Source organism: Apus apus, chromosome W (genome assembly GCF_020740795.1).
Source record: "Apus apus isolate bApuApu2 chromosome W, bApuApu2.pri.cur, whole genome shotgun sequence".
NCBI lineage: Eukaryota > Metazoa > Chordata > Aves > Apodiformes > Apodidae > Apus > Apus apus.
The window spans coordinates 2,450,404-2,475,323 of record NC_067311.1 but is presented as its reverse complement, the minus strand read 5'-3'; the positions used below and the strand labels follow the sequence as shown (position 1 = coordinate 2,475,323).

The following is a 24,920-nucleotide window of genomic DNA, read 5'->3' as shown; positions in this document are numbered from 1 at the left end:
AGGCCCAACACGACAAGAAAGGAATAGCCATATGGCTGCTCAGTCAATTCTCCCCACACACACACAAACACTCTGGGATGAGGAAGACAAAGCTCATGGGTCAAGACAAAAGACAAGGAGGGTTCTTCACCGATTAAGGTCCCAGGCAAAACAGACTCAACTTGGGGAAAAAATAATAATTTAATTTCACACTAATCAAACACACACAGGACACAGACAACATAAAGAACAGTGCTTGCATATGTTACCCACCCCTCCCTTCTTCCTGGGCCCAAATTACTTTGTTCCTGATCTCTCTACCTCCTTCCCCCCAGCGGGGGGGAACCACGAACCTCTCTTTCATGAGCCCTTCCCATGAGTCCAGAGCAAGCTGCTCAAGCGTGGGCTTCTCACAGAGTCACGGGCTGCTTCAGGAACTGCCAACTCCCCTCGAGACAGGGTCTTCCAACGCTGCGTAATCAGAGTCCACTGGCAGCAAATCCACTGGCCACAAAATCCAAGTCCACTGGCCAAGTTCACCCCTCCTGGTGCCTTCAGGGAATGTTCCACCACATTCCTCCATGAGTGCAGGGGGACAGCCTGCCATCTCGCCATGGGTTGCAGGGAAACTTCTGCTAGGACACCTTCTTCCCCTTCTTCCTCCCCAACCACCAGCACTGCTCTGCTTCCCCAGCACAGGCCTTCTCCCTTAAGTGCTTCTCTGCTCAGGTGTTAGATCAGTTTTTTCGTATGTTAATCGCAGAGGCACATCTATTGTCCCTCCTTGGCTGGTTTTGTAGCAGGGGGAGCTTCTCAGCTTCTTATGGGAGCCACTCCTGGGGCCCTTCCCCCGCTGCCAAAAAACCCACCAAATCAAACCAGAAGACAGGGTTTAATGCAGGGCCTGCAACTAAATGAATAACAGATTGCTCTCTGTTAACCCCCCTCCCTCTCCCTATAGGGATGGGAGAGGGAATAAGGGAGAGAGAGACTTACAGGTTGGAAACTAAACTACACAGCTTTAATGAAACAGTAATGATGAAAAGGAAAATAATGAAATATATCCAAATATATACAAACATACACAAAACCACTATCATGCTCCCCTCCCAATAACACTAACATCAGCACTGAGGCTGCAGGGCAGATCCTGGAAATGTCCTGGACTCAACTCCTGGATTCAGCGGCAGATGGGAGCTGTTGATAGTCATAGGATATTCATTAGTAAATTCAATAGAAATATAGCCTAATAAAAATGTACTAAAATAATGAATTTGCTATACTAAGGGTTACTTTTAAAATGAAACTATCAGTCAATTATGCCAAGCATCCTGCAGGTTGTGATAACATCAAGTCTTCTAAGAACCTGTGGCACCTACAGACAACAGTTATGTGGATTCTGACCCACCTGGGCAATCTACCAGCAGGAGACTGGAGACAGGACCAGGACGGGAGACAGGACCAAGACGAAAAAGGACTAGAATCAACAAAGACCCCACAGGAGACCCTCGAGCATGCATAATTACAAAGATAGCCAATTCCAGGAAATAAAATGACTATGTAAAAGAATTCTGGGAACTCATTGACATGGAACTGAATATGCATGTTTTTGGTGTATATTAGTCGGGGTGTTTCACTAACTCGTCGGAGCACTCATGGTGGAGAATCCCCAGTGCTGCCCAGCACTGCAATAAAGAATGCCTGCTCAATAACAGCTTGTTTGTTGTTATTGGGTCTTGATCTCGGAATCCTTACCCAGCCACACCTAGCCTCCCACTGCGGTGAGGAGTGTTAGAAAGCAAGGGGGTTTGGAAGTTCCGAATTTTTGTTTCACTGGGATGCAGGAACACAGGGATTCAGGAACACAGGAATTGGGATCAAAGGCAGATGAACGGATGGAATCCTCCCAGGACGCCAGCCATGAACGAAGAGGACTTGACCCTCGTGATCCCTCAAATTTATACTGAGTATGATGTGTTTGGGATAAAATACTTTGCTTGGTTAATTTTGTTCACCTGTCTGGTCCACTCCTCCCCAAAGGAGGGTCTCAGGCATGACCCCTTTACTCCCTTGTGGTTCCAGAGCATTAGATGTTTTTTCAGAACCGAACAGTGGCCTTGGCTCTACATACCATTCTCTAACCGTAACTACAAACATCAAGTGTTATCAGTCCTAGAGGCAGACACTGACTGAAAAACATGCTGTTAATTTCAGCAACTGCAGCTACTTAGAAGAGACTTAACTGAAAAGTAAAATCACAAAAAGGAAATTAGCTCTATCCTGGCTCAAACCAGGACACTAGTAAATTGTGATCCATTGTCACTTTGTATATAGTCTGGGGTAGAAAACCAAAGGCGAAGTCCTGCAATAGTAGTTTTAGCATCAGCATGCCTGCTTTTAAGCAACTAATAATCCAGAAATAAATGTGAATCCCCCCCCTTAATCAGAACACAGATAGGTCAGAATATGCCGAGTGAGGAGGTCCAAAGTTCATCTGGTGCTTACTAGTTTTTTTCCTTTCTCTTCATAAGGACACAGATTGCTTCCCTCCTGTGGGGAGTTTTCATTTTCCTTTTTCACTGCTCGTTCTACTCCATTCACTATCTCTGCTACGTGAGCTGTTGGTTGACCCTTTAATGCTGTGTGGGGGATTCCCAAAGATAGTGCCTTTCTCCAAAGCTCATTCAGTTGCTCTCATGTGTAGAGAGGCTTGGATTTCTTTATGTCTCTTATCACAGGAAGGGCAGATTTACAAGTTTGCACCTGGTGTCCAAAGGTCTGCTGCTTCCCTGGGGCCTGGGTTAGCAATGTTACCAAGAAACTCCCAGGCCTGGTGCAGCCCTCTGATTACTACCCACTAGTGGTCATGCAAGTAGGCACCGGTGAGGTTGCCAAGGCAAGTCCTAGGGTGATGAAAAGGGATTTCAGAGAACTGGGCTGAATGCTTGCAGGATCAGGAACACAGGTGGTCTTTTCCTCAGTTCCTTCAGTGACAGGAAAAGCCGACAGGATTAGGAAAATATGGCTGATTAACAAATGGCTTAGAGGCTGGTGCCATCAGATGAATTTTGGGTTTTTCGATCATGGAGATATTTACATGGCACCGGGTCTGCTAGCAAAAAATTATATAGAGCTATCAACAAGGGGGAAAAGGATTCTTGGTCAGGAGTTAGCGGGGCTCATTGAGAGGGCTTTAAACTAGGCTTGAAGGGGGTAGGGGATAAAACCCCTGGAAATGAGACTGGGGGTAACAAGAGGACAAGAGTTACCAGGGCTCATCCAGAGAGCATTAAACCAGATTCGAAGGGGGATGGGGATATAGCTGGGCTTGCTAGAGCAGTGCCTGGGTGTTGTGGCTCAGCACTTGTGCGGCAGCTTGCTAGTATTTTTCCCTCTTTGAAATGCTTATACACTAATGCACGCAACATGGGGAATAAACAGGAAGAACTAAAGATCTATGTACAGTCACACGGCTATGATCTCATTGCAATCACTGAGACATAGTGGGATAGCTCACATGACTGGAACGTTGTCATGGATGGGTACATCCTTTTTAGGAAAGATAGGCCAGCAAGGCAAGGTGATGGAATTGCTCTTTATGTGAAAGAGCAACTGGAATGTATTAAGCTGTCCTTGGGAGCAGATGAAAAGCAGGTTGAGAGCCTATGGGTAAAGATTAAGGGGCAGGCTAATATGAGGGACATGGCTGTGGGTGTTTATTACAGATCACCGGATCAGGATGGGGATGTTGATGAGGCCTTCTACAGACAGCTGAGAGTTGCCTCACGATCACAGGCCTTGGTCCTCATGGGGGACTTCAATCACCCTGATATCTGCTGGGGAGACCACACAGCCAGGCAGGTACAGTCCAGGAGGTTCCTCCAGTGCACTGATGATAACTTTTTGACTCAGGTGATGGAGGAATCAACAAGGAGAGGTGTACTACTAAACATAGTATTGACAAACAAAGAAGAACTGGTAGGGGACATTAAGGTTGGCTTGGTCACCACCCAAGACTCTGAAAGGGGAAACCTAAAAGAGCTATAAATCACTACTCGAGAGCAGGGCTAAAAGCAGGAGCAGTTAGCTCAGTACCTGCTAGCCCCACTGCCAAAAGGCTCCCTCCTTCCATTGGGGAAGAAAAGAAGACACTTGCAGCCTGCCGTCACCACTTGCCACACCCGCTTGCTGTGCAGCCGCTGCAATCCCAAAGCCACAGCTGCAGTCACGTGGAGCTTGCAGCCCGCTGGGACTGTAAGCTCTAATAATATTTCTTTCTATTCTATCTCTAAGCGCAATCTCTCCCCAGGATAAAACCATAAACGGCCCTGACATCAATTAACAATGCCAACCCTATCAAGATGGAAACTGCGACACACTATACAAGCCACCCTTCTATCATAACTTTTATTCTCCTTTCAACCTAAATTATTATCTTGGGAAAGTTTTGCACACACACATCTTGTATCCCTACATTCTAAACTCCCTTCCCACATATTTGTCATTCCATTCAAGCTGTTAAAGATCACATAAAATATATCCCAGTGTCCAGTCTCCACTGTGTGCAGGCGTGTGTGCTCCCATACTTGGGGTTTCTGGTATATCATACACTGGTGTCATTGCCATCCCCAAAATCAGGGGCAGATCCTAAAATACAAGAGGGGTAACCACTTGGGCCTATCCGAGTCTGAGTCCCTGCTCAGACCGGGACACTTTTTCAAGGAAGTGCTTGGAGAAAACCAATGGGATAGTGTACTGGAAGGAAAGGGGTCCAAGAGAGTTGGTTAGTATTCAAGCATCACCTCATCCAAGCTCAAGATTGGAGTGCTGAATTGGGTAAATAAGAGTTAAGACTTTTTAGCAGACAACAGAAGACCGAGATGTGCTACATTCCTTAGATAAAGGGAGTAGGAGTCTCTTATCTATGTTGGAAAATTTCTCCTTGGCTATGAATCCAGCTGCAACTGGACTTGCGTTTACCAGCTCAGATAAACTGCCTTAAGTTAAAAGTTACGAGGAGCCTTCATCCCAAAGACCCTGGCCCATGACCACCAGACGGCACTGTGCATGCGGAATTAAGCAGACACTTATGTAAATGAGTTTTTTAAAAATAATTAGCATAAGCAACGCCTACTCTAAGAAAATAATGAATATGTATAATGACCTCATGAATGCGGCGGAGATGCGACTGACACACCATGGTGGTCACAAGTATCAGCCTTTATTATTGGCTACATATCATTCTTATACCTTTTCTCCTGTCCACGCGCCTTATGCTTCCTTCCCATTGGTTAACAGCTTCTGTTCATGTGTTCTATCTTATTTTGTGATAGGTTACAAGTTTCTTACATTTTCTTACAAGAATGTCAACACACATCCGTATCTCTCATACCTTCTTTTCCCACAAACATGTTTGTCTCTGTCAAGGGCACAGCTGTAGTTTGTCGAGATCAAGGCCACCCGCGGCCCATAGCTGATCGCCCACAATTCCCCCTTTTTGTTTTTCAACAAGGGCTGTGTTTATCATCCTCTGCAGGGCCCTTTGCAGAGTAGACAGCAAACATGGCACTACCAACAAAATGACAGTGATGACACATAATCTTGACAATCCTGTTTGCAACAAGCTTTTAACCCATTCTGATATGTTTCAACCTTCCAACCATTTATTCAGTCCAAAAAATCCATTATCTTCTGCAATCATTTTGGTGGTGTCACTCAGTTCCTGGATACCCTTGTGGATTGGCTTTAAGTTGTCTTTCAAGTCCACATTCCATCAAAGCTTCACATCCGTGTCAGTAAGCTAACAATAGGAAATCAACAGCAGCGCAATTCTATAAAACAACATGACAAACACTATCCATATCAGTTACTAAGACACTCAATAATTCAGAAATCTCCTTAGCTCCTTTTACCAAAAAACACGCTAACTTAACGCAAGCTGAAGCAAAAAATAAACTAACAGCAAAGCGCTCCCTAGCATTCCACAAATCTACTGTGTTAATACAATTCGACATTATCTGTTACAATTCTCTTTTTTGCCTATAGTGATGGATATAATTTAATATTATTTCCGTGCTGATGAAAAAGATACTCAATCTGGGCTATTGAAGTATAAAATTTTGTTTGATTCATGGCATGTAACAATGATACCCATATATCTTTACTGTTCAATGGCATCAGGCAAGGTGCCATTAATTCTGTTGTCCCGACGGTCAGCGTCCAGGACAGGGCATACACACCAAACAGGTACCCAGCAAATCCCAGTATCTGTGGAAACACAAGCATAACCTCATCCCCAAGTGACAAGGTCCCAGGGGCCTTCCCAAACTTGAGTCTGAAGGTTACAAAACTGCGGGGAACGGTCCATCTTCTCTCTCCCCACACAAGACTAAACAAAATGCCTTTCAAGCCAACAAAGCAAGAGTGGCGTCTTTTTACCGATTTAGGCAAGGACAGACTGGAACAGGCCTCTTGCTCTACTAGATAAGTCCACAGCAAGGAAAGAGCATAAGGGTTACGATAACTGGCAGAAAAATAGACAATAGGTTAAAAACTGCCTCTGACAGAGTACGTACCTGGCCAGTGCTAATTGGCTAATTTGAACAGTGGTACTTTCTCGAACAGTGATTTCTGATCTATAAAAAGAGGGTAAGATCTGCAGGCCGCTGCCCTCTGCCTAACCAGCAGACCCTGCTGCAGAGCCGAGAGGGAAGGGGGGGCTGCCCCCGCGACCGCTGCCCGGAGAAGCGGAAAGGGGGGGGGGCCCCCTGCGCCCGCTCCGCGGGGACCGTGCCCGCTCCCCGGGGACCCTGCCTGCCCAGCCTAAACCAAACCGGACCAAAGTAGGAGCTTGCCCAGCCTGCGTTTGCCACCTGCTTCGGGACTAAAGCCGTGCTTGCCGCAGCTGCTGCTGCTGGAAGTGGTCGCCCCGGCTACCGGGAAGCCGGCCCCCCCACGCATCTCCTGCCGAGCCTGCCAGCCGCATCCCGGGAACCACGCGCTACGGAAGGAGGGTAAATGCACACACACACACACACACACTCTAACTTTCCCGCCGGGCTCAACTCCTACCCTTTCACTCCATTGATTTTACACCTCTCCCTCGGAGTGTGCATTTAATAAGACCATAGTACCTTTGAAACCCTTTTCCAATATACACCTAGACAACCTCTCCTGAACCTTGATCCCTTAGTTTGTGTTGACCCTTAATAAATTGATTAATTTGTAAACTAAATATTGGTCTCAGTAACAATTTGTGAGCGTGGTGAGAGGGTATTCTAACAGATAAACTAAAAAAAAAAAAAAGCTACTACAATTGTTATCAAAATGAGCCAAGGCTGCTTGTGCAGAAAATACCACTCATGCAGAAAATACCACTCATGCAAAAGTTGCCACTGATGCAGAAAATATCAAGGTTCAGGATGGGTCGTCTCCATCACCTTCTCTGTTTGAGGAGGAACTGCGCAAATATGCACTTGTGCAGCCCTTCTGGAACAACCTTAAAAAGCACCAGTACATTCCAACCTTTGGAGAATTTATGTGGGCTCAAGGGGCCTATATGAAGGGAGACTTCCATATCATTGTAGATAACCTTATAAGGTTGGATGTGGAGTTCCCTTTTCCTAGAGGCTTAAAAAAGGGTATCAAGAAATATGGGATAGATTATATTAATGCCTGCTGTTTCTTTATCCTCTCCACATTGGGGGGGGAAGTCGCAAAAACATCCTGACAGCTGGTAGCCCCCCAATACCGGCCCATGACAGAACCCAAAAAGGGGCATGCAATCGCATTAGGTCCCTGTCAGAATGCAAAGAAGAAGAAAAATGAGTTATAAGAATAGGTCCTGTGCTAGAAGAAGGAATAGCTAAATGATTCATTTTATATACTGCTTTCCACACTCACGCTTGTGGAGTTCCACCCATCATTCCCCCTTTTTGTTTTTCAAGCAACGCCTTGAGGGACTGATGTGTGCGCTCAACAGTAGCTTGACCTGTGGGAGAATGAGGAATGCCCCTAATATGCTGAACACCCCATAATTGCAAAAACTGTCGAGTCCGGCTAGCAGTGTAGCCAGGGCCATTGTCTGTTTTTATGGTGGCCGGGATGCCTAGGGCAGCAAAAGCGCCACGCCAATGTGCTACAACATCCCTGGCTCTTTCTCCAGTATGGGCAGAAGCCCAACAAGCTTTTTTTCTTTTTTTTTTTTTTTGAAGGTCACAGTTTTCTTTTTCTGATATGGTAAAAAAAAACAAACACTCCAAAAAGTGTAATGGATCTGCCCATTCTTCATACCACTGAGCAATAAGCCTAACTGGGTGATCATGAGACAAGACATATAAACTAAGAGAAATAGCAGTAACGACTCTCCGTGCCTTCTTTTCTGAAATGGCAATTTCCACCTGTTTAAGTGCTGTTTCAACTTCTGGTGTGAGGCAAATCTGTGCTACGTTATGACAATCAAAGGGAGTTAGGTCATTAGAAAAAAATCACTCATAACAATGATTGAACATACGGCGAGGTAAATCCATGTTGCATAATCGTAGTTCTTAAATCACGTATAATACTCCAATGAAACGGATCCCAGTCATCTGGTTCCTCCCCATTACCATGAATAACAGGCAAGCCAAAATATCACCGGCCAGTTCCACTTCTCCTGCCTCTTTAGCTTGCTCATACAATTTCTTCCAAAATTTGCCTGGGTCTGTGCCTTGAATTGCTACAGAAACCGGCTGTATAGTCAGTACATTCTGAAGGGGGAGGGCAGAGGGCAAACACGTCGCTCCGTCATTCACTGGAATCACAGACTGTATAGTTAACGAGTTCCGCATGGGGTGGGCGGGGGGCCGACACCGCACTCCGTCGTTTCCCCCAGGGGTCGAAACCACAGGCCGTATAGTTAGCAAATTCTGAAGGGGAGGGGCGGAGGGCAAACACTTCACTCCCCCATTCTCTCCGGGTGCCGATAGATCTATGAAACACGAACTCACAGGTTCCCTTACTGCTACTTCCTTAAACTCATCGTCTGTCTCGGGGGGTAACGGGGGCAACAAGCACGCTTCAGGAGGTGGAGGGGGTGGAAGTGGCACGTCCATGCATGCAGGGGCCGTGGGAGCCGATTTAGAGTTCACTTGCACCGAGGCTGGAGGTGCCGGCGCAGCGGCTGCAGCTGCCGCGGCTGCAGCTTCCCGATCTGCCTTAAGCTGTTTTAATTACTCCAGCACAAGCCGCCAAGTTGTTAACGATTTTGTGGCCATTTCATTCCCCCTTGTAGCAGCATCCCAAAGCGCACGCCCCGCCTCCTCTCATGTCTCTATGAAAAAGGCTGTTTGCCCATCACCCTGCACACCATTCTTCTTGCACCAGACAAGCAAAGGACGTAGCACATGCTCATCATATTTTATGACCCTCTTTTCCAATACTGTTAGCAGAATGGTTAATATAGACCTCTCTTCTGCTGACATCTTCGCCCCCATATTTATGTTCCCAGCTGCTCACCTTTGCCTCCCAAAGGGGCGTATTTCTTCTGTGTCCAGACTAGGCTCTCGATCCGCCTTCTTTTTTTTTTTTTTCTTTTTTTTTTTTTGCTTAGCTGGACTCTGCCGCCGGCTGCTCTCAGGTCCGCAGTTACCAATCCCTATCATGTCGAGGTCACCACTTGTGGCGGAGATGTGACTGACACACCATGGTGGTCACAAGTATCAGCCTTTATTATTGGTTACATAACATTCTTATACCTTTTTCTCCTGTCCACGCGCCTTACGCTTCCTTCCCATTGGTTAACAGCTTCTGTTCACGCGTTCTATCTTACTTTGTGATAGGTTACAAGTTTCTTACATTTTCTTACAAAAATGTCAACACACATCCGTATCTCTCATACCTTCTTTTCCCACAAACATGTTTGTCTCTAACTGTTAAGGGCACAGCTGTAGTTTGTCAAGATCAAGGCCGCCTACGGCCCATAGCTGATCGCTCACACATGAATATGCATGTGACTGCTAGATAAAATAGAGCTATACTGATGCAGAGTGTACAAGCTAGAAGGAGTGATCCCCCTTGCACCCGGCGCTGCAATAAACATACCTACTTTATAACCTTCCTGAGGTTGTGAAGTTTGATTCCACATGTCAGTGTCCCAAAGAGTGAGAAATCAAGTAAGAGAGCCAGGAGACCTGCATGGTTGAACAGGGAACTTCTGAACAAACTTAAAAATCCTACCTGACCAACCTACTGGCTTTCTACAATGCATCAGTGGACAAGGGAAGACCTATAGATGTTATCTATCTGGACTTCTGCAAGGCCTTTGACACGATCCCCCACAACATCCTTCTCTGTAAGTTGAAGAGATATGCGTTTGATGGGTGGACTGTTCAGTGGATAAGGAATTGGCTGGATGGTCGCATCCAGAGGGTAGTGATCAATGGCTCAATATCCAGATGGAAAACGGTTACAGGTGGTGTCCCTCAGGGGTCTGTACTGGGACCAGTGTTGTTTAATATCTTCATTAATGATATTGACAATGGCATTGAGAGCACCCTCAGCAAGTTTGCCAATGACACCAAGCTGGGCGGTGCGGTCAATATGCCAGAGGGTCAGGATGTCATCCAGAGGGACCTGGACAAGCTGGAGAAGTGGGCCCAGGTGAACCTCATGAGGTTCAAGAAGGCCAAGTACAGGGTCCTGCACCTGTGCCAGGATAACCAGAGATATCAATACAGGCTGGAGGAAGACATGCTCGATAGCAGCCCTTTGGAAAAAGACCTGGGGCTACTAGTGGATCAAAAGCTGGACATGAGCCACCAATGTGCAATTGCAGCCCAGAAGGCCAACCGCTGGGAAGACCACACAGCCAGGCAGGTACAGTCCAGGAGGTTCCTCCAGTGCATTGACTCAGGTGGTGGAGGAACCAACAAGGAGAGGTGTACTACTAGACCTAGTATTGAAAAACAAATAGGGACTGATAGAAGACATTAAGGTTGGAGGCAGCCTTGGTTGTAGTGACCATGAGATGGTAGAGTTCAGAATCAAGTGCAGCAGGTACCAAGCATCTAGCAGGGTAAAAAACCTGGATTTCAGAAGAGCTAACTTTGGCATTTTCAAGGAACTGCTTGGAGAAAACCAATGGGATAGTGTACTGGAAGGAAAGGGGTCCAAAGGAGATGGTTAATATTCAAGCACCACCTCATCCAAGCTCAAGATCGGAGTGTCCCAAAGAGTAAGAAATCAAGTAAGAGAGCCAGGAGGCCTGCATGGTTGAACAGGGAACTTCTGAACAAACTTAAGTGGAAGAAAGAAGTTTATAGATCATGGAAGAAGGGGCTGACCACTTGGGAAGAATACAAGAATGTGGTCAGAGGGTGTAGGAATGCAACAAGGAAAGCTAAGGCCTCCTTAGAATTAAAACTGGCAAGGGAAGTCAAGGACAACAAGAAAGGCTTCTTCAAGTACATTGGAGGTAAAAGGAAAACCAGAGGAAATGTGGGCCCACTGCTGAATGAAGAGGGTGCCCTGGTGACTGAGGATACGGAGAAGGCGGAGTTACTTAATGCCTTCTTTGCCTCGGTCTTTACCACTAAGGCTGACCCTCAGGATTCCCAAGACTTCCAGACCACAGAAGAAGTCAGGAGTGAGGAAGACTTCACCTTGACTGAAGAAGATTGGGTTAAAGATCAGTTAAGGAAACTGGACAGACATCTACAAATCCATGGGCCCTGATGGGATGCACCCATGTGTGCTGAGTGAGCTGGCAGAAGTCATCACTAGACTGCTCTCCATCATCTTTGAAAAGTCCTGGAAAATGGGAGAGGTGCCTGAGGACTGTAACTCCAGTCTTCAAGAAGGGCAAAAAACAGGACCTGGGTAACTACAGACTGGTCAGCTTCACCTCCATCCCTGGAAAGATGATGGAGCAGCTCATTCTGGGGGTCATTTCTAAGCACATGGAAGAAAAGAAGGTTATCAGGAGTAGCCAGCATGGATTCACCAAGGGAAAAGCATGTCTGACTAATCTGATAGCCTTCTATGATGATGTGACAGAATGGATAGATGCAGGGAGAACAGTGGATGTTGTCTTCCTCGACTTTAGCAAGGCTTTTGACACTGTCTCCCATAACATCCTTGTGGATAAGCTCAGGAAGTGTGAGTTGGAAGAGTGGACAGCGAGATGGATCAAGAACTGGCTAAACAATAGAGCCCAGAGGGTTGTGATCAATGGTGCAGAGTCCAGCTGGAGACCTGTGACTAGTGGTGTTCCCTGGGGATCAGTACTTGGCCCAGTCTTATTCAACATCTTCATTGATGACCTGGATGAGGGGATGGAGTATATCCTCAGCAAGTTTGCTGATGATACGAAGCTGGGAGGACTGGCTGATACACCTGAAGGCTGTGCAGCCATTCAGCGAGATTGAGACAGACTGGAGAGCTGGGCAAAGAGGAACCTAATGAGGTTCAACAAAAATAAGTGTAGAGTCCTGCACCTGGGGAGAAAAAACACCATGCACCGATATAGTTTAGGGGTTGACCTGCTAGAAAGCAGCCCCATGGAGAAGGACCTTGGGGTCCTGGTGGACACCAAGTTACCCATGGGACAGCAATGTGCCCTTGTGGCCAAGAGAGCCAATAGTGTCTTGGGATGTGAGTGTGATGGAGCACTGGAACAGGCTGCCCAGAGAGGTTGTGGGGTCTCCTTCTCTGGAGACTTTCAAGACCCATCTGGATGCATTCCTGTGTGATCTGCCCTAGGTGTTCCTGCTGCAGCAGGAGGGTTGGACTTGATGATCTTCAGAGGTCCTTTCCAACCCCTGTGATTATATGATTTTATTACTTTTGCCCTTCACGTTTAAAAACTTTGTTGGTTGGTTGAGTTTGTTCATTAAAATCTGACCAGCCTACATCTCTTGCATGAATCACTATATCATGTCAAATTTCTGCCCACGTAGGAATCAGTCATCTTGGCTGTCTTGTTTTATCGTATCAGGGTTTACCTCAGCATTAACCAAGTTGTCTCTGTTTGCACAATCATACATTGTCTGTAAACAGGCTGCTTTTTTAATAGCAGTAGATAGCTCATAGAGTGAACAAGTAGGTATAATAGATGGCTCTCTCCTATCCTTCATATCTATTCCTTTAGCTGAATAGGAAACCTGACTAATGATAGAATGAGAGCACTTGTTTGGGTTGGGGTGAAACAGAGACAGAAAGAAATTGAATCGCAAAGGGAAACTGAGGCAGGCACACTGAGGTAGAGTGTCCTGCTACATCCAGCCTATTCTTGTATCCAAATCAGTATGTTATGGTTTGGATGGGGGGGAAGAGGGTCAATTAGATAGGTGAAAAACTAGTTGGATGATCAATCTCAAAGGATACTGACTGATTGGTCATATTCTATCTGGAGGCCAGTGATAAGTGGAGTACTCCAGGGATCTATCCTGAAACCTGTCCTGTTGAACATCTTTGTCAATGATCTGGAGGTGACTACAGAGTGCACTCTTGTCAAGTTTGCAGATGATGCTCTTAAGGACAGGGCTGCCACTCAGAGAAACCTAGACAAGCTGGAAGAATGGACCCATGGGAACCTCATATAATTCAACAAGAACAAGCACCTGATCTTGCACCTGGGAAGGAAGAACCCCGTGCAAAGATACAGGCTGAGGACTGCCTGGCTGGGGAATAGCTCTGCTGGAAAGGACATGGGAGCTCTTGATAGACAGTAAGCTGAACATGAACCAGCAGTGTGCCCTGGTAGCAAAGGCAGCCAACAGCATCCTGGGCTGTATTAACAGTAGCATAGCCATTAGATCAAGGAAAGTGATTATCCCCCTTTCCTTATGTCAGGAATGCACGAGCCTAAGAATCAACAGTGATGGATAGACGGAGTCTTCCCTGGACACTGGCCATGGACAGAAGAGAAGGGGAGAAGCAGCAGGAGGAGCTTGACTTCCGTGAACCCTGACCTTATACCGAGCTTACATAGATATATGGAATGGAATATTTTGGTCAATTTTACTGTCTGTCTAGTCCACTCCTCCCTACAGGAGGGCTGCATATATGACCCTTCTGCTCCTTTAGCATCTGAGGCCGCAGATTCAACAAGTAGAACAAAGCGTCCTTGATGTCTCAGCAGTAACAAACATTCCAGCGTTATCAGTCCACTAGCTGGAAAACTTGCTGCTCCTTAAAAGAGAGCTCACTGAAGAAAAAAAAATCAGTAAAAAGAAAATTTGCTTCATCTTGGCTCAAACCAGTACACCTTAGCACTCATTAGACCACATCTGGAATACTGTGTCTAGTTTTGGGCCCTGTACAATACAGGAAAGACATTGATCAACTGGAGCATGTCTAGTGGAGGGCCACTGAGATCATCAGGGGCCTGGAGCACATGCTCTATGAGAAGAGGCTGAGGGAAGTGGTCTTTTTCAGCCTGAAAAAGAGAAGGTTGGGGGGGGGACCTAACAGCAGCCTTCCAGTACCAGTACAAGGAGACTATCAAGAAGGCAGAGCCAGGCTCTTCACAGTGGTGTATGGCAGGAGGATGGGAGACAATGGACATAAGTGGAAACAAGAGAAGCCCTGACTAGAAGAAACTTTTTCACTATGAGGATGGTCAAGCATGGGATCAAGGTGCCCAGAGAGGTTGTGCAGTCTCCATCCTTGGAAGTTTTCAAGACCAGACTGGATAAAGTCCTGGTCTAACCCCGTAGCTGATCCTGCTTTGAGCAGGAGATTGAACTAGAGACCTCCTGAGGTCCCTTCCAATTGTGATCCCATATTCAGGAAAGTTAAGTCCTGTTGTGTTCTCTTCCTGTCTGGAATGCCTGTGAAATACTTAACTGGGTTCAGTAGTAGAGAAATATATTTTGTTATCTGCAGTTTGCAGCCAAGACAACTACTGCCTTTGCACGTAATAATAAAACAAGGAGCTAGTGGCCTTGGACAAAGGTCCAGCAACATGTTTAGTGCTAGTTTGCTCTGTATAAGGAAGGGACATAAAAACAGCACATGTAATAAAAATGGAGAAGCCCCTGTCAGCTTGAGTCTCGGTACAGACAGAAATACAAAGCATACTGTACACAAGAAGAGAGATCCATCTGATGCCATCACCTTGGGGCTCCTGGTATCAGAAGGGATGTAAGACACCATCTAATTCAATTACTATCATCAGTTCCTTATAGCTTCTGGTTTTGTGTCAATAAACAACCTCTTTTGCTCACATCCTGGATGTGGTATGTTGTTTCCTTGAATCCTTGTTGTCTGCCCAATAGCTAGCCAGAAAAGTAGAAGAGCATGCTGCAGCGCAGAGCAGAGAGCGGCACCGGCAGCGGTGAGAGCTGTTCCTTTTAATTTTTGAGAGAGTTTTGAGAAGGGGCTGGGCTTCCCAGAGATGGTGAAGCCGGGGCAGAGCGGGGAGACCCGAGTCTGAGCAGGAATCCTGTGAGGAACCAGAAGGCTGACGTGGAGGGGGGCATCTGAGAACCACGGTAAAATTTAAAAGTGGGCATCTCGGCAGCTCAAGTCAGAGCACGCAGCAGCACGGGGCGGAGAGCGGCAGCGGCCATCGCAGAGAACGACGCGAGGGCGTGCAAGGAGCAGAGAACAGTGGTTGCTTTCTCTAGCTAGACAGACAGATCAGCCAGACAGATCATGGTCACAACACGACCAAAAGCCGCAGTGAAAAAGAATGTGGGTATTCAGACTGAGCTTTCGAGCAGACATGCGGCCGTGCAGGTCTCTGGCTGCAGCGAATGCCTGAGCCTGGCACTTGTACTGAGGGGGAGCCAGTGACACTGCTTGTGTGCGGTGTGAGCAAGTAAATGATCTGCTCAGGCAGGTGGTTGAACTGAGGGAGGAGGTAGAAAGGCTAAGAAGTATCAGAGAATGCAAAAGCAAAACAGATTGGTGGAGCTACACCCTAAGGCAAGGGCAGATGGAAGAGGTTGAGCAAGTGATGGATCCCCTCCCCTCCTATCATCAGACAGAAGGAGAGGACTCAAGAGACAGGGAGGAATGGAGGGAGGTCCATCCTCGGAGAGGCAAGCAAAAGCCCTCCCAACCCCCTCCACCCTCCCAGTTGCCCTTGGATAATAGGTATGAGGCCTTAGAACTTCAGGGACAGGTAAATGAAGATGGAGGGGTAGATCTATCTAGTGAGTCACCTAGGGCTTGTCACTCACCCCCACGCCTTAGGACTTCTTCAACTAAGAAGAAAAGGAGAGTAATTGTGGTGGGTGACTCCTTTCTGAGGGGAACAGAAGGGCCCATTTGTTGACCAGACCCATCCCACAGGGAAGTCTGCTGCCTCCCTGGGGCTCAGATAAGAGATGTGAAAAGGAAACTCTCTGATCTGGTACAGCCCTCTGACTACTACCCACTGCTGGTTTTTCAGGTTGGCAGTGATGAAATTATTACAAGGAGTGCAAGGGCAATGAAGAGAGACTTCAGGGCCCTGGGACAGCTGGTTGGGGGGGTCTGGAGCGCAAGTAGTGTTTGCCTCCATACCTGTTGCAAGAATGGGTGAAGAGATAAACAAGAAGATTCTACAAATCAATGTATGGCTATGTGACTGGTGCCAAAGGCAGGGCTTTGGTTTTTTTGATCATGGGCTGCTATATGAGACACCTGGCCAGCTGGTGGCAGGTGGAATGCACCTGTCCCAGAGAGGGAAAAGGCTTTTGGGGCAGGAGTTAGCAGGGCTCATTGACAGGGCTATAAACTAGATATGAAGGGGGAAGGGGAGATAACTGGGCCTGTTAGGGACAAGCCCAAGAGCAACATGCCAAGGCTTGAAGGATGGTGGACTAGGGAGGATTCTCAATTTGCTGTTTCATTGAAGGGAAAGGATTGATGTATAGACCCTGTCCCACAGGGGAAACAGGGTACTAGGGCAAGAGTTAGCAGAGCTCATTCACAGAGCTTTAGGCTAGATTCAAAGTGGGAGGGGGTTGTAGCTGGGCTTGAACTAGTGGGGCATTGCTCTAGTATTAATGAAGACCAGAAGGCCTCCTGCCTCCCAAGGGTCCCACCAGTGTGCTCTGCTCGCTTCCTGAAATGCCTGCACACCAATGCATGCAGCATGGGGAATAAACAGGAGGAGATAGAGGTCTGTGTGCGGTCTAAAGGTTATGATCTGGTGGCAATTACAGAGACATGGTGGGACAGCTCACATGACTGGAATGTGGTCATGGATGGCTATGTCCTTTTTAGGAAAGACAGGTCAGTGAAGAGAGGTGGTGGAGCTGCTCTTTATGTGAGAAAGCAACTAGAATGTACTGAGTTCTGTCCAGGGGCAGATGAGGAGCAAGTGGAAAGTCTGTGGGTAAGAATTAAGGAGCAGGCTGGCATGGGTGATACAGTTGTGGGGGTCTATTACAGACCTCCTGATCAGGATGAAGGAGTTGATAAGGCTTTCTTCAGCAGCTGAAAGCAGCCTTACAATTACAGGCCTTGGTCCTCATGGGGGATTTTAACTACCCAGATATTTGCTGGAAGGCCTACACAGCCAGCCATTCACAGTCTAGGAGGTTCCTCCAGTGCATTAATGATAACTTCTTAATGCAAGTGGTGGACAAACCAACTAGAAGAGGAGCGCTGCTGGATCTTGTGCTCACCAACAAGGAGGGTCTGGTTGAAGCAGTGATGGTCAATGGCAGTCTTGGCTGCACTGATCACGAGATGGTGGAGTTCAGGATCCTGTGTGGGAGGAACAGAATACCTAGCAAGACCACAACCCTGGACTTCTGCAGGGCCAACTTTGGCCTCCTCAATCAATTATTAAGGGAAGTGTCGCAAGCCGGTACTGGGGGGCTACCGGCTGTCAGGATACTTTTGCGACTCCCCCTCTCAATGTGGAGGGGTTTGTGAATGAGCCCGAGGGTCACACGCGGCGCTGCCTCTCACGGAGCAATGGCCGCCGCGGGACCCTATTTAAGGGTGGTAGCTAGAAAGCACCCCCCACCCCACCACGCTCAGAAATTGCCTCTAAAGCCAAGATTTACTCCACAAACTAATCGGTTTATTAAGGGTTAACACAAACCGAAGGATGATGTTTAGGGACAATGCAGGTGTGAATGGCTACCAGGGATATCAATATGTATGTAGCGAGAAAGTGTCCTTTAGGGAGGCAATGCAAAGGTGCTTTTAAGGGAGAGGATTAAGGACCAAAGGGAGGAGGGAGGAGGGAAGGAAACCCGACGCCGGTCCTCCTTAAGAGGTCGCGTTGTGTGTGTGCAAGTATGAGGAAAGGAGTGTGTGTGTGTGTGTGAGGTGATGTTACCCTCCGGCGACTTGTCCAGCGTCGGTCGGTGGCCGGAAGGCAGGACGGCAGGTCCGTGGTGTCGGAGGGGCAGCCTCTCGGCAGCGGGTGCAGCGCCCGTTGGTTTCCTCTCCAGCGGCAGCAACACTGGGAGGGGGCTCCGGCCCCGACCCCAGGGCTCGGGACCCCGGCACGCTCGGCGCTGAGGCTCAGGCTGGACCCGGGGCAGGCAGGCAGGCAGGGTCCCAGCACCAGTGTCCGCAGCAGGGGGGTGTCCCAGGCGGAAAGCGTCCAAACGGGCCTCAGGGGGGAGGGAAGGGCCCACCTGCTGCCCTCGCCACCTTTTATACCCCCTGACCCACCGGTCCAGTCAGTGTCACTGTCCAGAGCCAATGAGCGTCCATGAGCCCCACTTTAAGGCGGTGACTGCCAGGGGCACAGGATGGCTTGTCGTCCATCCTTTCTGTCCTGGACCACAGCTGTTGTTTTGGGTTCAGTTATCCTTGAGAAGCAAGTCTGTTTTAGTTTGTTAGCTGGGGATAATCAGGAGAGGCCTTCGCTGGCTTAAAAGACATTTTGTTTAGACTTATGTGGAGAAGAAAAGAACAGTTTCCCACAGGAAGTCTCATGGGAAAGGGTACTAGGTGGTAAAGGGGCTCAAGATAGTTGGTCAACATTCAAGGACCACTTCTCCCAAGCTCAGGATCAGAGCATCCCAATGGGTAGGAAATCAAGTAAGGGAGCCAGGAGACCCGCATGGGTAAACAAGGAACTGCTGGGCAAACTCAAGTGGAAAAAGAGAATCTATGGATCATGGAAGGAGGGGCTGGCCACTTGGGAGGAATATAGGACAGTTGTCAGAGGATGTAGGGAGGCAATTAGGAAAGCTAAGGCCTCCTTGGAACTAAACCTTGCAAGTCAGGTCAAGGACAATAGAAAGGGCTTCTTCAAATACATTGCAGATAAAACTAACACTAGAGGCAATATAGGCCCACAGCTGAATGAGGTGGGTGCCCTGGAGACAGAGGATATAAAGAAGGCAGAGGTGTTGAATGCCTTCTTTGCCTCTGTCTTTCCTCCTGCAGACTCTCCCCAGGAGCCCCAGAAGACGTCAGGATAAAGGAGGAGTTTGCTTTGGTAGATGAGAATTGGGTTAGGGATCAGTTAAGCAATCTGGACATCCATAAATCGATGGGTCCGGATGGAATACACCCACAGGTACTGAGGGAGCTGGCGGAGGTCATTGCTAGTCCACTCTCCGTCATCTTCGGTAAGTCATGGGCAACAGGAGAGGTGCCTGAGGACTGGAGGAAAGCAAATGTTGTGCCAGTCTACAAGAAGGGCAAGAAGGAGGACCCGGGTAACTGTATACCGGTCAGCCTCACCTCCATCCCTGAAAAGGTGATGGAACAACTTATTCTTGACACTGTCTCTAGACATATCAAGAATGAGGGGGTCATTAAGAGCAGTCAACATGGTTTTACCAAGGGTAAGTCATGTTTGACCAACCTTATAGCCTTCTATGAGGAAGTAACTAGGTGGATAGATGATGGTAGGGCAGTAAATGTGGTTTATCTTGATTTCAGTAAAGCATTTGACACTGTCTCCCACAGCATCCTCGTAGATAAGCTAAGGAAGTGTGGTCTTGATGGTCAGGTAGTGAGGTGGATCATGAACTGGTTGAAGGGAAGAAGTCAGAGAGTTGTAGTCAATGGGACAGAATCTAGTTGGAGGCCTGTGACTAGTGGAGTCCCTCAGGGGTCGGTACTGGGACCGGTGTTGTTCAATATTTTCATCAGCGACCTGGATGAGAGAACAGAGTGTACCCTCAGCAAGTTTGCTGATGACACTAAACTGGGAGGAGTGGCTGACACACCAGAAGGCTGTGCTGCCATTCAGCGAGACCTGGACAGGCTGGAGAATTGGGTGGGGAGAAACATGATGAAATTCAACAAGGGCAAGTGTAGAGTTTTGCATTTGGGGAAGAACAACCCCATGTACCAGTACAGGTTGGGGGCTGACCTGCTGGAGAGCAGTGTAGGAGAAAGGGACCTGGGGGTCCTGGTGAACAGGCGGATGACCATGAGCCAGCAATGTGCCCTTGTGGCCAAGAAGGACAATGGCATCCTGGGGTGTATTAGAAAGGGTGTGGTTAGTAGGTCAAGGGGGGGGGTTCTCCTCCCCCTCTATTTTGCTTTGGTGAGGCCACATCTGGAATATTGTGTCCCATTCTGGGTCCCACAGTTCAAGAAGGACAGGGAACTGCTTGAAAGAGTCCAGCGCAGAGCCACAAAGATGATTAAGGGAGTGGAGCATCTCCCTTATGAGGAAAGGCTGAGGGAGCTTTGTCTCTTGAGCTTGGAGAAGAGGAGACTGAGGGGTGACCTCGTCAATGTTTACAAATATGTAAAGGGTGAGTGTCAGGATGATGGAGCCAGGCTTTTTTCAGTGACGTCCAGTGATAGGACAAAGGGTAATGGGTGCAAACTGGAGCATAGGAGGTTCCATGTGAATATCAGGAAGAACTTCTTTACTGTGAGAGTGACAGAGCACTGGAACAGGCTGCCCAGAGAGGTTGTGGAGTCTCCTTCGCTGGAGACATTCAAAACCCGCCTGGACACGTTCCTGTGTGATGTACTCTAGGTGATCCTGCTCTGGCAGGGGGATTGGACTAGATGATCTTTCGAGGTCCCTTCCAACCCCTAGGATTCTGTGATTCTGTGATAATATGAGGATAAAACACAAGTGTTCCAGACAGTAGCACTAGGGCCAAGAAAGGAGCTTCCATCAGCTGATTTATTGCTAATTTTTTAACTAATACTTATCCTACTGTATACCACATCAGACTTAGACTTCACTATTTCATAATTAGAGTGTACAAGAAAAAAATAGCTAGTGTTGCATAACAGCTAGCTTGTCTGTGTTATCAATTGCAAGTAGGCTCTATGAGAACTAGTTATGCCAACTAATTTACTTGGGTTAGTCAAACTTTTATTCTAAAACACATTCCAAACCCTGTGTGTGATCAGGGCAATGCTGCAGAGGGCCAAGTAAACAAAAGAAGATCTGGCTCAAAGAGCATACAAACAATAGACTCCTCTAAAAACATGTGAAGAAAACATTTATACTGACATTTGCGGTACAGACTTTCCCTTGAAATAGCTCAGTTACAGAGACATGTTTATGGACAGAGCTGCTATAGAAGCAGCAAGTTTGAAAAGTTTGGTAGAAATTTTGGATTGCAGAGGCTCTGACACTAGACTTGTTCTGTGAATAGCTGTCATGTCCCACCAGGTGGGCAACTCGGGGCAGTTCAGACTGGACCCCCTTGCTTTCTAAACTCCATCTCAGAGAGAAGCCTAGGTGCGGCTAGGTCCAATCCTCCTCTCTTAGTTAATCTCTTTTAACAACCCAGTCGGCAAGATGAACCTCTGGAATTCTCTGCATGGTACTCTAAGAGTAAGACCATTACCCAGGAGGCTTATGCAAAACACAACTTTACTTAAAAATAACATTATAGAACTTGTCAAAAACGCACCACACTATACTCTCAAAGCAAGGGATTACAACTAGCAGAACTTAGCAAAATTGTCAAAGCAACAGGTTACAAAAAACTTAGCAAAGTTAGAAATTATATTACACTTATGTGCCAAGAATAAGGTTAGAAACAGAGAGAGAGAGAAAGAGAGAGATATGAAGGGGGATAGAAAAGATATCACCACCCTTGGATCCAGTGATGATCTTGGCATGAAGTAGTGGTCCTTGGATCGCGGGCATGCACCAAGCATCCCAAGTCTGCATATTTTATGCTACTTGGCCCCACCTTTTCAGGGGGGGCTTGGCATATCTTGCACAGACTCAGTATTGAATTTTAGAGTGTTCTGGAAATGAGTCAGTGGAGCATGGGGTCCAGGTGGTCACTTGGCCCCCCCCAACCGGGTTGACCAAGTAAGGACCCTTATTTCTGCGCGTGCGCCCTGTTCAGTGGTCTTACCCAGGACTTTCACAAAAAGGCACTCTGCCTCCACAGGGCCCTGCTTGCTGGCCACTGCTCCTTATCAAAGAAGGACAGTGTCCTGCTTATCAGAGTGGCTACCAAAGGAGGGGCTCTACTTGCGAGAACAGGGTCCAGGTGGCTTATCGAATGAGGACCCCAACTGAGCACAATGTCCAGTTTGTCAGGGTGGCTTTTTTTCTAGACAATTATTAATTTCAGGACTCTACAATAACATTTGGACCTAAGGGGGAGAAGGATCCTGGGGCATGAGTTAGCAGGGCTCATTGAAAGGGCTTTAAACTAGGTTTGAAGGGGGATGGGGATGAAACCAAGCTCATCAGAGATGAGCCTAAGGAAGGCCGTCAGTCTGCTGTCCCACTCAAGGTGGGAAATGGAGATAAATGCAGCAACAAAAAACATAGGGCTCACTAATAGGTTAGTAACCACGCAAGTGGTTGAGATATCTGTACTGCGGCTCAAGTGTACATATGCCAATGCCCATAGCATGGGAAATAAACAAGAGGAGTTAGAAGCTATTGTGCACCAGGGAGACCACAATATAATTGCCATCACGGAAACGTGGTGGGATGATTTGCATGGTTGGAGTGCTGCAGTGGATGGCTACAGGCTCTTTAAAAGGGACAAGAAAAGCAAGAGAGGTGGTGGGGTGGTGTTATATGTTAAGGAATGCTTTGCCTAGAATTCAATGCTAGACACAGCAAGGCAGAATGTATATGGGTAAGGATAAAAGGGAAGGCCAATGAGGCTGATATCCTAGTGGGAGTCTGCTACAGACCACCCAACCAGGATAAAGAGACTGACAAGACATTCTTTCAGCAATTCGGAGATGTCTTGTGGAGGACTTCAACTTACCAGATGTATGCTGGAAGTACAACACAGCAGAAAGGGGGCAATCCAGGAGGTTTCTGGAATGTATGGAAGATCACTTCCTGCTACAGCTGGTAAGTGAACCTACCAGGGGTAGTGCCATGCTGGACCTACTGTTTACTGTTCTGGTTTGGTTTGGTGGTTTTTTTGGTAGCAGGGGAAGGGCCCCAGGAGTGGCTCCCATAAGAAGCTGAGAAGCTCCCCCTGCTATAAAACCGGCCAAGGAGGGACAATAGATGTGCCTCTGTGTCCTGGTTTTAGCCAGGATTAAGCCAATTTTTCTTTTCACTGATTTTTTTTTCCTTCAGTAAGCTTTCTTGTAACTAGCAACTGTGTGTTCTGCTAGGCTGATAAGACAGTGGAATGTTTTTCTAACTACTGAGGCTTCAAGGTTACACCTTCACTCTGCCGGCTCAGACACTATGGGGAGATCTCTGACCCCCCCGTGGGAGGCTGAGTTAGACAGACAGCAAAATTGGCCAAAGATATTCCATTCCATATATCTACGTAGGCTCAGAGGAAGGACAGAGATCTTAGAAGACAGCTTCCTCCTTCTTCTCGCCGCTCTCTTCCGTCCATGGCCGGCGTCCGGGGAGGACTCTGCTCATCCATCACCGCCGACCCTTAGGCTCGAGCTCTCCTGACCCTCATAACTCTCCGCTTTCTCCAGCAGCGGCTCCGGGATTTCTCGGGACTCTTGCCAGTTCAGGGGAGTGCTGTGGGAGTTGCTGGGGGTGGGGGGAGGCGAGAGGCTTTTGCCCATATCTGAATATATCTGTATATAATTATATATATATTTTCTTGTGTGATTCATTAGTGTTTTAATTAAAGCTGTGTAGTTTAGTTTTCAATCCAGCCAAGTCTCTCTCCTTTTCTCTCTCTCCTTCCCTGACTGGGTGGGGGGGGGAGGGGATCGAGAGCATTGTTGTTGGACCTGAGTCAAACGGTGACAACAATTTAATTGGCGCCCAACGTGGGGCTCGAACCCACGACCCTGAGATTAAGAGTCTCATGCTCTACCGACTGAGGTAGAGCATATCAGTGGGTTTCTTGTCCCAGACTCTCATGTCCTCTCTAAAATGATTTTTCAAGAGAGACCACAGGTGGCGTCGCAGTGAGTCCTGTCTTCCTTGCTGCTGTCTCGTAGCAGGATGTCTCTTCTTAATAGCTGCAACACGTGACCAGTTGTCTCTAGGAAGAGTCTGGAGTTTACTTCCCTTTGGCATCTTATACTTCCTGTCAACCATTTTCTTAACGGCTGAGGTTTGGAAGTAAAGGGAATCAGAGAGGATGTCTCCATACTGTCGTGCTTTGACAGTTACTTCACGTACAGTTGGTCTTTCGTAACCTTCAAAACATCCCATGAAGGAGAATATATGGGCATGCGCTGCTGGTACAGCCTGAACGAACTTCCGGAACATTTGTGTGTCACACTCAACATCATCAGGATCTGTGATTCCATCGTTATTATAGATCACTTCTCGCACAGCAATCTCTCTCAAGTAGGTGATGGCTTTCTCAAGAGTGGGTGTTCTGCTTCGGCGCCATCCGATGTCACCCTTGTGGGGATATCTCTCTCTCACAGCTGAAAGAAGTCGGTCCCACAGGGTAGTAGTTCCTGTCTTACTACTAAGTGCTCTGTCAATACCAGCATCTCTGGCCAGGGATCCCAACTGCTTGGCTTCTCTCTCATCCACATTGTAGGTCTCAGCACCACTATCAAAGCATCGGAGCAGCCAAGGAAGGATTCCCTCACCATCAATGCGGGTGAAGTCCTTTCTCATGAGGCGCAGTTCTTTCATAGAGAAAGGG

General features: G+C 47.5%; 1 non-coding gene across 1 annotated transcript; it reads right to left on the bottom strand.

Moving 5' to 3' along the window:
- Positions 1 to 24,073: 24,073 nt before the first annotated feature.
- On the bottom strand, positions 24,074 to 24,143 carry TRNAK-CUU (transfer RNA lysine (anticodon CUU)). Its single transcript has one exon. It is a non-coding gene; the product is annotated as a tRNA-Lys (tRNA).
- Between the last annotated feature and the right edge of the window lie 777 nt (positions 24,144 to 24,920).